The following is a 13856-nucleotide window of genomic DNA, read 5'->3' on the forward strand; positions in this document are numbered from 1 at the left end:
AGCCCCGCCCGCCCCGGCGGGTGAGCAGACAAGCCTCTCGGGCTGGTGAGTGCCGGTCGGCACCGATCCTCTGTGCGGGAATCTCCCCTCTTTGCCCTCCGCACCCCTGTTGTTGTGCACTCCTCCGCGGCTCCGAAGCTCCCCCCTCCGCCTCCCGCAGTCTCCACCCGCGAAGGGGCTTCCTAGTGTGTGGAAACATTTCCTCCTTCACAGCTCCCTCCCACTGGTGCAGGTGCCGTCCCTGTTCTTTTGTCTCTGTTTTTTCTTTTTTTCTTTTGCCCTACCCAGGTACGTGGGGGGTTTCTTGCCTTTTGGGAGGTCTGAGATCTTCTGCCAGTGTTCAGTAGGTGTTCTGTAGGAGTTGTTCCACGTGTAGATGTATTTCTGGTGTATCTGTGGGGAGGAAGGTGATCTCCGCGTCTTACTCTTCCGCCATCTTCAAGGTCCCCCCTGACATGAATAACTTTTAAACCACAGCCAAATTTACAATAAGTTTAAAGGTGACATTCACACAAGTTAGAAATACAATGCCAAGAGATCCTAGTGTGTAAAAGAACAGGATCCTAAAGGAAGTTCCATGCTGTGAGATACACTGTTTACCACATTGTGTTGGTAAAATGGCTAATGAAAAAATAAAACAAAAGTCCTAGTTGGTACAGTCCCCCAGATGGAACTTCTCCTAAATTTTCACTACCAAGAAATATTTTGAAAAATAGAAAGCCCACAGAAACACTAAAAGTACAACTGAAGGAAAACCTGATTTTGGAATCTGTGAGGAATTAATATGTGACTAGACACTAGTTGTTCCATCATTTGTCCACTCAGAGCCCAGGATTTGTATCAACCAGAGAAGCAGGCAGTCATTTATCTAAGAGTTGATCTATGAAGCATAGTTATGGATTTCATACCTTGTGTTACTTTTTCCTTCTATCCCTTCATTCTCCCCCACATGATTATTGACTGCATTGATTGATTGATTGATTGATTTGCCAGACATTCCTTTAGGTATTAGGCATGTGTACAGTTGTGAGAAAAATAGATATGGACATCACACCTGTTGAGCATCTAGTCTCTTGTGGGGAGAAATACTTTTTTTTTCAAATAATTGTACAATTTTGTTATAAAGAAAAAATATAGAATGCTTATGAGAGTTTATAATAGAGGGGACCAATCTTGGACTATTAATGAAGTCTTAACTGAAAATGTAAAATTTATATTGAGAGATGAAAGATACCTAGTATAAATGAAGTAAATAAAAGAATATTTCAGTTAGAAAAAAGGGGGAGCTAAGTCTCTGAGGAAGGAAGAAGTGTGTTTGTTGGAGAAGGTGAAAGTAAGAGAGCCTGGAGCACACTGAGTAACCAGAATTGTATGAACAGAGCTGGAAAATTAGAGTCCAGATCATGTGGGACTCTGCCACGTATGTCAAAAAAATGCCATTAAAGTAATAGGAAAACATTGAAGGGTTTTAGTCTGGACCATGGAAAGGAACAGATTGGTGTTTTTAAAAGATCGCTTTGGTTGCAGGACAAAAGGGAAGTAAGACCAGTTAGGAGGCTATTTCAGTAGTCCAGGCCAAAGATGGCAGTAGATTGGACTAGGAAAGTGACAATGATGAAAGAAAGAAAGAGAAGAAATTGAAATATATTTTTGGTGTAAAATTAACAGAAAATAGTTATGGATTTGATATGTAGAATAAGTGGTATCAAAGGGTTTTCTTCATTGATGACTCCAAGGTTTTTGGCTTATACACTTGGATGAAAGGTAATATGACTTGGCCCTGCAGATCCCATAACTTACTCAGGGTAGATAGGGGAAAATTGATACTTGATATGTCACTCAGGGTCTTGACAGAAAATAGATGGCACTTTCAAACAGTATAATGAAAAGGGATTAATAAAGGGCCAATTTATTATGGTGTAAGAAAGGTTAATAGAGACCAAGTCTCAATGAATCTCACCAGGACTAGCAACACTGAATAACCCTTATAACCGCCCCCCCAGCTTTGAATATTCAAGGGAAAATAATGATTCCCAGAACCTGGAAAGATTAGCTATAGATGAGAACTTTCTCTGACAGGACCTGTGTCCTTTTACCAGAGGTTAAAAATATACACAGCTCCTTTGGTAAAAGAGCACAGCCAATTTGCCCTTTAATCTCCTGATGGAGTCCCCCATGGGCCGGACTCAGCTATGAGCTAGAAGGAAAGGAGTGCATTGATGCAGTCCACAAAGGTTAGCCTCCTGGTTATGAGCAGAATGGGTAAGAGTGAAGAGTAGCTCTGAAGAGCAAGGCAGGGAATATCCAGCAGGGCCAATTCATTTTTCTCCTCAGGATCCACTCTTATTGTTTGTCTAGATAAAATATTCATGTCCTCAACATGGAGAACACACAAATTCCCATCAGCTACCATCTAACTGCACGGTAGTGTCAATTCAATGATATTTCCACTGGAAAATAAAATCTTAGTAACCTCCATTACTCTTTATTTAAGGCAATGGGTGGTGGAAAGGAGGGAAAAAGAAACAAAGTAAAGCATAGCTTCTTCAGCTCCTGATTTCCTAGCAGCTTATGAGTCCTAAACTGATAATTATAGTTTATCCTTCTACCACAAGCAATTCATTGTCCTCCTTTGCACTCTGTAGCGTATTGGCTGGGTATGGTTTTTTTTTTTGTCTGGTGGGATAAAACAAACCTTTATCACTGAAGGATCTGAATCTTTGACAGTCTTATATTTGTTGTAGTTTTCCACTGATTAGGGCTATTTGGCAAGAGAGTAAAAGAGGCACCTCTGTGAATCCATTGAGTTCCAGTAGTGGTGCTCCTTGGCTTTATTGTGTAGCAGAGACCCAGTTTCCCCTCGGAAATCAGAATCAATCACCCCAGCCAACAAGTGATTCTTTCTGTGCCTGCTAGCTCATGGGGCATCTCAAATGGCTAAGAATCAGCCTTAGCTTCCAGTTTAATGAAACTATGACTCTTTTCCCAGCTGGAAGTGTTCTACCTTGACTAGTAGGAATTTCAATATCATCAAACCCAATATTGTAGTAAAAGGAAGCAAAAATTCCTTTAATACATTGTTAGATATAAGAGTGAGAGGGGAAACTTCCACCTCCACCCATTGGTTTCTGGTTACGGGGCACAGGGGATCTTTTATTGACTGCAGGTTTAAAGTTGTTGTCTCTCAACTGGCAGAGTCTCCGAATCTTCAGTATGCCATTCTTTGTACCCAATTTTAAGGATTCAATTCATCAGATAATATTAATTTACTTTTTCGTTACTTCTTGTTTTGTTTTTTTTTTAACATCTTTATTGGAGTAAAATTGCTTGACAATGGTGTGTTGGTTTCTGCTTTATAACAAAGTGAATCAGTTATACATATACATATGTCCAGATATCTCTTCCCTCTTGCGTCTCCCTCTCTCCCACCCTCCCTATCCCACCCCCCTAGATGGTCACAAAGCACCGAGCTGATGTCCCTGTGCTATGCAGCTGCTTCCCACTAGCTATCAATTTTACGCTTGGTAGTGTATATATGTCCATGCCGCTTTCTTGCTTTGTCACAGCTTACACTTCCCCCTCGCCATATCCTCAAGTCCATTCTCTAGTAGGTCTGTGACTTTATTCCTGTCTTACCCCAAGGTTCTTCATGACATTTTTTTCCCCTTAAATTCCATACATATGTGTTATCATATGGTATTTGTCTTTCTCTTTCTGACTGACTTCACTCTGTATGACAGACTCTGGGTCCATCCACCTCACCAGAAATAACTCAGTTTCATTTCTTTTAATGGCTGAGTAATATTCCATTGTATATATGTGCCACATCTTCTTTATCCATTCATCTGTTGATGGACACTTAGGTTGCTTCCATGCCCTGGCTATTGTAAATAGAGCTGACATGAACATTTTGGTACATGACTCTTTTTGAATTATGGTTTTCTCAGGGTATATGCCCAGTAGTGGGATTGCTGTGTCGTATGGTAGTTCTATTTTTAGTTTTTTAAGGAACCTCCATACTGTTCTCCATAGTGGCTGTATCAATTTACATTACCACCAGCAGTGCAAGAGTGTCCCCTTTTCTCCACACCCTCTCCAGCATTTATTGTTTGTAGATTTTTTGATGATGGCCATTCTGACTGGTGTGAGAAGATATCTCTCTGTAGTTTTGATTTGCATTTCTCTAATGATTAATGATGTTGAGCATTCTTTCATGTGTTTGTTGGCAATCTATATATCTTCTCTGGAGAACTGTCTCTAGGTCTTCTGCCCATTTTGGGGTTGGGTTTTTTGTTTTTTTTAATATTGAGCTGAATGAGCTGCTTGTAAATTTTGGAGATTAATCCTTTGTCAGTTACGTCATTTGCAAATATTTTCTCCTATTGAGGGTTGTCTTTTTGTCTTGTTTATGATTTCCTTTGCTGTGCCAAAGCTTTTAACTTTCATTAGGTCCCATTTTGTAATTTTTGTTTTTCTTTCCATTTCTCTAGGAGGTGTGTCAGAAAGGATCTTGCTGTGATTTATGTCATAGAGTGTTCTGCCTATGTTTTCCTCTAAGAGTTTGACAGTGTCTGACCTTACATTTAGGTCTTTAATCCATTTGGAGTTTATCCTTGTGTATGGTGTTAGGGAGTGTTATAATTTCATTCCTTTGCATGTAGCTGTCCATTTTTCCCAGCACCACTTCTTGAAGAAGCTGTCTTTTCTCCATTGCGTATTCTTGCCTCCTTTATCAAAGATAAGGTCACCATATCTGCATGGGTTTATCTCTGGGATTTCTATTCTTTTCCATTGATCTATATTTCTGTTTTTGCACCAGTACGATACTGTCTTGATTACTGTAGCTTTGTAGCATAGTCTGAAGTCAGGGAGTCTGATTCCTCCAGTTCTGATTTTCTTTCACAAGATTGCTTTGGCTTTTTGGTGTCTTTTTTGTTTCCATACAAATTGTGAAATTTTTTGTTCTAGTTCTGTGAAAATGCCAGTGGTAGTTTGACAGGGATGACATTGAGTCTGCAGATTGCTTTGGGTAATATAGCCATTTTCACAATGTTGATACTTCTAGTCCAAGAACATGGTAAATTTCTCCATGTATTTTTATCATTTTTAATTTCTTTCATCAGTGTCTTATAATTTTCTGCATACACGTCTTTTGTCTCCTTAGGTAGGTTTATTCCTAGATATTTATACTTTTATTACAATGGTAAATGGGAGTGTTTTCTTAATTTCACTTTCAGATTTTTCAACATTAGTGTATAGGAATGCAAGAGACTTCTGGGCATTAATTTTGTATCCTGCTACTTTACCAAATTCATTGTTTAGCTCTAGAAGTTTTCTGGTAGCATCTTTAGGGTTCTCTATATATAGTATCATGTCATCTGCAAACAGTGACAGCTTTACTTCTTTTCTGAATTTGATTCCTTTTATTATTTTTTTCTTCTTTTATGGCTGTGGCTAAAACTTCCAAATCTATATTGAATAATAGTGGTGAGAGTGGGCAACATTGCCTTGTTCCTGATCTCACTGGAAATGCTTTCAGTTTTTCACGATTGAGGATGATGTTTGCTGTGGGTTTGTAATTTGTGGCCTTTATTGTGTTGAGATAAGTTCCCTCCATGCCTACTTTCTGGAGGGTTTTTATGTAAAATGGGCGTTGAATTTTGCCGAAAGCTTTCTCTGCATCTATTGAGATGATCATATGGTTTTTCTCCTTCAATTTGTTAATATGGTGTATCACATTGATTAATTTGCGTATATTGAAGAATCCTTGCATCCCTGGAATAAACCCTACTTGATCATGGTGTATGATCCTTTTAATGTGCTGTTGGATTCTGTTTGCTAGTATTTTGTTGAGAATTTTTGCATCTATGTTCATCAGTGATATTAGCCTGTAGTTTTCTTTCTTTGTGACATCCTTGTCTGGTTTTGGTATCAGGCTGATGGTGGCCTCGTAGAATGAGTTTGGGAGTGTTCCTCCCTCTGCTATATTTTGGACGAGTTTGAGAAGGATAGGTGTTAGCTCTTCTCTAAATGTTTGATAGAATTTGCCTGTGAAGCCATCTGGTCCTGGGCTTTTGTTTGTTGGAAGATTTTTAATCACAGTTTCAATTTCACTGCTTGTGATTGGTCTGTTCATATTTTCTATTTCTTCCTGATTCAGTCTTGGCACGTTGTGCATTTCTAGGAATTTGTCCATTTCTTCCAGGTTGGTCATTTTATAGGCATAGAATTGCTTGTAGTAATCTCTCATGATCTTTTGTATTTCTGCAGTGCCAGTTGTTACTTCTCCTTTTTCATTTCTAATTCTATTGATTTGAGTCTTCTCCCCTTTTTTCTTGATGAGTCTGGCTAATGGTTTATCAATTTTGTTTATCTTCTCAAAGAACCAGCTTTTAGTTTTATTGATCTTTGCTATCGTTTCCTTCATTTCTTTTTCATTTATTTCTGATCTGACCTTTATGATTTCTTTCCTTCTGCTAATTTTGGGCTTTTGTTGTTGTTTTTCTACTTCTTTCTCTAATTACTTTAGGTGCAAGGTTAGGTTGTTTATTTGAGATGTTTCTTGTTTCTTAAGGTAAGACTGTATTGCTTTAAATTTCCCTCTTAGCACTGTTCTGCTGCATCCCATAGGTTTTCAGTCATCGTGTTTTCATTGTCATTTGTTTCTAGGTATTTTTTGATTTCCTCTTTGATTTCTTCAGTGATCTCTTGGTTATTCAGTAGTGTATTATTTAGCCTCCATGTATTTGTATTTTTTAAAGATTTTTTCCTGTAATTGATATCTAGTCTCATAGTGTTGTTGTCAGAAAAGATACTGGATCCGATTTTAATTTTCTTAAATTTACGAAGGCCCGGTTTGTGACCCAAGATATGATCTATCCTGGAGAATGTTCCATTAGCATTTGAGAAGAAAGTTTATTCTGTTGTTTTTGGATGGAATTTCCTATAAATATCAATTAAGTCCATTTTCTTTAATGTATCATTTAAAGCTTGTGCTTCCTTATTTACTTTCATTTTGGATGATCTGTACATTGATAAAATTGTGGTGTTAAAGTCTCCTACTATGACTGTGTTCCTGTCGATTTCCCCTTTTATGGCTGTTAGTGTTTGCTTTATGTATTGAGGTACTCCTATGTTGAGTGCATAAATATTCACCATTTTTATATCTTCTTCTTGGATTGATCCCTTGATCATTATGTAGTGTCCTTTTTGTCTCTTGTAGTAGTCTTTTTTTTAAAGTCTATTTTTTCTGATATGAGAATTGATACTCCAGCTTTCTTTTGATTTCCATTTGCATAGAATATCTTTTTCCATCCCCTCACTTTCAGTCTGTATGTGTCCCTAGGTCTGAAATGGTTGTCTTGTAGACAGCGTATATATGGGTTGTGTTTTTGTATCCATTCAGCCAGTCTATGTCTTTTGGTTGGAGCATTTAATCCATTTACATTTAAGGTAATTATCGATATGTATGTTCGTATTCCCATTTTCTTAATTGTTTTGGGTTTGTTATTGTAGGTCTTTTCCTTCTCTTGTGTTTCCTGCCTAGAGAATTCCCTTTAGCATATTTGTAAAGTTTGTTTAGTTGTGCTGAAATCTCTTAGTTTTTGCTTCTCTATAAATGTAATAATTTCTCCATCAAATCTGAATGAGATCCTTGCTGGGTAGAGTAATCTTGCTTGTAGGTTTCTCCATTTCTTCACTTTAAATATGTCCTGCCACTCCCTTCTGGCTTGCAGAGTTTCTGCTGAAAGATCAGCTGTTAACCTTAAGGGGATTCCCTTGTGTGATATTTGTTGTTTTTCCTTTGCTGCTTTTAATATTTTTTCTTTGTATTTAATTTTTGATAGTTTGATTAATATGTGTCTTGGCATGTTTCTCCTTGGATTTATCCTGTATGGGACCCACTGTGCTTCCTGGACTTGATTAACTATTTCCTTTCCCATATTAGGGAAGTTTTCAAGTCTAATCTCTTCAAATATTTTCTCAGTCCCTTTCTTTTTCTCTTCTTCTTCTGGGACCCCTATAATTCGAATGTTGGTGCATTTAATGTTGTCCCAGAGGTCTCTGAGACTGTCCTCAGTTCTTTTCATTCTTTTTTCTTTATTCTACTCTGCGGCAGTTATTTCCACTGTTTTATCTTTCAGGTCATTTACCCATTTTTCTGCCTCAGTTATTCTGCTATTGATCCCTTCTAGAGAATTTTTAATTTCATTTATTGTGTTGTTCACCTCTGTTTCTTTGCTCTTTAGTTCTTCTATGTCCTTGTTAAACGTTTCTTGTGTTTTCTCCATTCTATTTCCAAGATTTTGGATCGTCTTTACTATCATTACTCTGAATTCTTTCTCAAGTAGACTGCCTATTTCCTCTTCATTTGTTAGTTCTAGTGGATTTTTGCCTTGCTTCTTCATCTGCTGTGTGTTTTTCTGTCTTCTCATTTTGCTTAACTTACCTTGTTTGGGTTCTCCTTTTCACAGGCTGCAAGTTCATAGTTCCTGTTGTTTTTGTTGTCTGTCCCGAGTTGCTAAGTTTGGTTCAGTGGGTTGTGTAGGCTTTCTGGTGGATGAGGCTGGATCTTGTCTTTCTGTTGGGCAGGTCCACATCTGGTGGTGTGTTTTGGGGTGCCTGTGGCCTTATTATGATTTTAGGCAGCCTCTCTTCTAATGGTTGTGGTTGTGTTCCTGTCTTGCTAGTTGTTTGGCATAGGGTGTCCAGCCCTGTAACTTGCTGGTTGTTGAGTGGAGCTGGGTCTTGCCCATGATATGGAGATCTCTGGGAGATTTTCACTGCTTTATATTACATGGAGCTGGGAGGTCTCTTGTGGACCAGTGTCCTGAACTTGGCTCTCCCACCTCAGAGGATCAGCCCTGACTCCTGGCAGTTGTATAGATGAAAACCATATCAGGACACTTCCGCCAGTGGTAAACAATTCTGAAGTTGGTCAGAGGTGGGGAATCATCTCACACGCAGCCAGCAGACCCCCTGCAAGTAGCATCCTCACTGCAAAGCTGGTGGACCTTCTTCCCTAGGAGAAATTCCAATGGCAGTTATTGGTGACACATCCTCTTCTTTAGCAGGTGGCAGCCTGGCCACTCCTTTTATTCATTTGTGCTTTGTCTAATTTCACTTGCTCCTAGGGTTCGGCATGCAGAGGCCTCACACCCGGCACTTCAGACCCGATTTCCTAGTGCAAAATGGTCGGGCCGACACCTCAGCTCGTGGGGCCGGTGCCGACTCAACGATATAGAGCCTGAGCTCCAGCCAACCCTGCCCTCTAGAGCTCCACCAGATAGTATTAATTTTATGATGAGAAGTTTGAAATTCATATCCCCTTGTTCCACAGTAATGCATTTAGTCTCTACCAGGCCTGTTAAAAAGACAGGTGATATTTCAAATTAAAAATAGTTTTCAGAAGACAGGATAGCCTTACACCAGAATCTTAGGAGTTGACACTGTGATTTTACTATAGTATCTTTGCCACAGAAACTTTCAATATCATTGTGTCTGCAGGGTTATAAGGCCCAAGTGGCATAGCAACTTAAAATGGGACCTAGATATACTTTACAGTTTTTTCTTGTTCTAGAGCATACTCCAGACTGACAACTTTATGCATTACCTAGTAAATTAGTTGAAGCAGGAAGCCCAGATATGGTGTATGTTTCCTCCAAAACTCTAAAAGATCTACCAATCATTGTATCTCTTTCTTCATGGTGGATAGTTCAAGGAACAATAGTAGTTTCCCACTTTAGAGAAGATATCCTGATAGGTCTAAGGTCACTGGGTCCCTAGAAAGTATCAAAGATGACACAGGTCTGTGACAGGCATGTGTCTTACTATGGCACCTTTAATGCTTGTTATTTTCCTTTCACCAGGTCTACTTAGCATAATGTCACCAATGTAATGGACCAGCATGATGATTTATGGAGGATATCAACACAATCAGAGTCATTCCTGATGAAACTTTAACAGAGAGCAGAGGAGATTATATAGGCCTAATACAAGAAAGTGAAGGCCACCTGAAGGCAAACTGCTTCTGATTTTCTTTACAGAAAAAAATGAGGAAGGAGTAAGGGATTTGGCATAGAAATGACTGCATATTAACTGCCAGTATCTGTGTTAATTTGCTTCAACAGAGACATCACATTCACAGCTAAAGCTGGAATTAGCCTCATACCCTGAATAAATTTGCAGTAAACCCCAGTCATTCTCTAAGACACACCTGGCTTTTCCTCCAATCAAATCAAACTAGATTACAATGTGGCAGGAAATACCATTTTTGTATCTTTGATAATAGTACTAAACTCTGTACTTCCTTCCCCTTTTTGTTTACACTCTTGATAAGGTATAAGGATAATTGGGGTATGAAGAAATCTAGTGATTCCATTGTACCCTTTCCTGCGATAACTCTCACTCCATGAATTGGGGCACGAATAAGGATTGGAGGTTCTTCTAGTTGTCCAATAACTTCCAGAAAATCTGGGTATTTCCTCTTTATCCAGCCATCCTGGTAAATGGACATGGATATCTATGGACAAAGATTGAGTGAATAATAAAAGTATACAACTGTGGTTACATTTCAGGGATTCTCATAAAATGCATCCAAACTCTCTAAACCAAAGGTTTCCAATTCTGTGAATAGTCTCAGGAATGGAAACTTAGTACAAGGCTAAAACCCCCAGGATGACCATTCAAGTTAGGTTGCGGCCAAAAATCTCATTTTTTTCTGCTTAAATGCATCAAACATCACTTCAATAGGTTGTCCATTTCATGCATAAGGATGGCATGACTAATTAGCCACTACCAGAGGATGCTGAGAAACAAACTACATTGATAAGTGTTCTAGCCCTGTGGTTTTGGTTTATCTAATATATCAATTGCTTTCACCTTGTCTGTGATGGTTAAAAGCCACTTGGGCTTGACCACACCAGTACTCATTATTCTTAATGCCTTGGTGGGGAATATGATCAGAGGATTGCACATAATATATCCATTCCAACATTTCAATCTCCTTGAGTCTTTAGAGTTCTTTTTCTGTAGTATGCCAGGAAAGTTCTGGCATTTCAACTTAATTGACTATAAACCATTATTAAGCTTCATTTTAACTGACCTAGAAGATAATTAGCACCATTTTTCAGTGCTCAAGTTGATATATTGTATAACCAAATCTAGATGAATGCATGCATACCAATAAATTTGTCCTGCTTAAGTTGTGTATTTCATCCTTCTTGGTCTAATCCTTAGAATAAATTCTCATGTATGCTCCTATATTACTTTTTTATTAATTTTTATTGGAGTATGGTAGATTTACTATGTTGTGTTAGCCTCCACTGCACCAAAAAATGAATTAGCCATACACATACAGATATGCCCTCTCATTTGGACTACCCTCTCATTTGTACTTCCCTCCCATTTAGGTTACCACAATGCATTAGGTAGAGTTCCCTGTGCTAAATGGTATGTTCCATCAGTTGTCTATTTCCCATCAGTTTATCAAAAATATATATGTGTCAATACATTTCTCTCAGTTCATCCCACCTTTCCCTCAATTTCCCCCTTGGTATCCATATGTTTCTTCTCTATGACTGTGTCTCTATTTCTGCTTTGAAAATAAGATCATCCATACAATTTTTATAGATTCCACATATATGTGTTATTATATGATATTTGTTTTTCTCTTTCTGACTTACTTCACTATGTAGGACACTCTCTAGGTCCACCCACATCTCTACAAATGACACAATTTCATTCTTTTTTATGGCTGAGTAACATTCCATTGTATATATGTAGCACAACTTCTTTATCCATTCCTCTGTCGATGGACATTTCGGTTGCTTCTATGTCCTGGCTAATGTAAATAGTGCTCCTATGAACATTGGGGTGCATGTGTTCTTTTGAATTATGGTTTTCCCTGGGTATATACCCAGTACTGGGATTGTTGGGTCATATGGTACTCCAATTTTTAGTTTTTTCAGGAACCTCTGTACTGTTTTCCACAGTGGCTGTATCAATTTACATTATCAACAACAGTGTATGAGGGTATCCTTTTCTCCACAGCCTCTCCAGCATTTATTGTTTGTAGATTTTTTGATGATGGCCATTCTGACCGGTGTGAGGTGATACTTCATTGTAGCTTTGATTTGCAATTCTCTATTAATTAATGATGTTGAACATTTCTCTTGTGTTTGTTGGCCACTTGTATGTCTCCTTTGAAGAAATGTCTATCTACGTCTTCTGCCCATTTTTGGATTGGGTTCTTTGTTTTTTGATATTGAGCTCCATGATCTGCTTGTATATTTTGGTGACTAATCCTTTGTTAGTTCCCTCATTTGCAAATATTTTCTCCAATTCTGAGGGTAGTCTTTTCACCTTGTTTATGGTTTCCTTTCCTGTGCAAAAGATTTTAAGTTTAATTAGGTCCAATTTATTTATTTTTATTTTCATTACTTTAGGAGGTAGGTCAAAAAAGATGTTTCTGTGTTTTGTGTCAAAGAGTGTCCTGCCTATGTTTTCCACTAAAACTTTTATAGTGTCTGTTCTTACATTTAGGTCTTTAATCCATTTAGAGTTTATTATTGTGTATGGTGTTAGGAAGTGTTCTAATTTCATACCTTTACATGTAGCTGTCCAGATTTCCCAGCACCACTTATTGAAAAGGCCTCAAAAGTCTGCTTTTCTCCATTGTATATTCTTGCCTCCTTTATCAAAGAAAAGGTGACCATATGTGCATGGGTTCAGCTCTGGGCTTTCATCCTGTTCCATTGATCTATTTTTCTGTCTTTGTGCCAGAACCATACTGCTTTGATTAATGTAGCTTTGTAGTATTGTTTGAAGCCAGGGAGCCTGATTCCTCCAGCTCTGTTTTTCTTTCTCAAGATTGCTTTGGCTATCTGGGGTTTTCTGTTTCCATACAAATTGTGAAATTTTTTGCTCTAGTTCTGTGAAAAGTGCCATTGGTAGTTTGATAGGGATTGCATTGAATCTATAGATTGCTTTGGGTAGTATAGACATTTTCACAATGTTGATTCTTCCAATCTAAGAACATAGTATATCTTTCCATCTGTTTGTATCATCTTTAATTTCATTCATCAGTGTCTTATAGATTTCTGCATACAGGTCGTTTGTCTCCTTAGGTAGCCTTATTCCTAGGTATGTTATTCTTTTCATTGCAGTGGTAAATGGGAGTGTTTCCTTAATTTTTCTTGCCGATTTTTCATCATTAATGTATAGGAATGCAAGAGATTTCTGTGTATTAATTTTGTATCCTGCTACTTTACCAAATTCACTGATTACCTCTAGTAATTTTATGGTAGCATATTTAGGATTCTCTATGTGTAGTATCATGTCATCTGCAAACAGTGACAGCTTTATTTCTTCTTTTCAAATTTGGATTCCTTTTATATCTTTTTTTTCTCTGTTTGATGTGGCTAAAACTTCCAAAACTATGTTGAATAATAGTGGTGAGAGTGGACACACTTGTCTTGTTCCTGATCTTAGTGGAAACGGTTTCAGGTTTTCATGATTCAGAATGATGCTGGCTGTGGGTTTGTCCTTTATGTTGCCTATTATGTTGAGGTAAGTTCCCTCTATGCCTACATTCTAGAGGGTTTTTATTGTAAATGGGTGTTAAATTTTGTTGAAAGCTTTTTCTGCATCTATTGAGATGATCATATGGTTTTTCTCCTTCAATTTGTTTATATGATTTATCACATTGATTGATTTGTGGCTATTGAAGAATCCTTGCATTACTGGGGTAAACCACACTTGACCATGGTGTATGATCCTTTTAATTTGCTGTTGGATTCTGTTTGCCAGGATTTTGTGGAGGATTTTTGCGCCTATGTTCCTCAGTGATATTGCCC

This window comes from Pseudorca crassidens, chromosome X (genome assembly GCF_039906515.1).
Source record: "Pseudorca crassidens isolate mPseCra1 chromosome X, mPseCra1.hap1, whole genome shotgun sequence".
Classification (NCBI taxonomy): Eukaryota; Metazoa; Chordata; class Mammalia; order Artiodactyla; family Delphinidae; genus Pseudorca; species Pseudorca crassidens.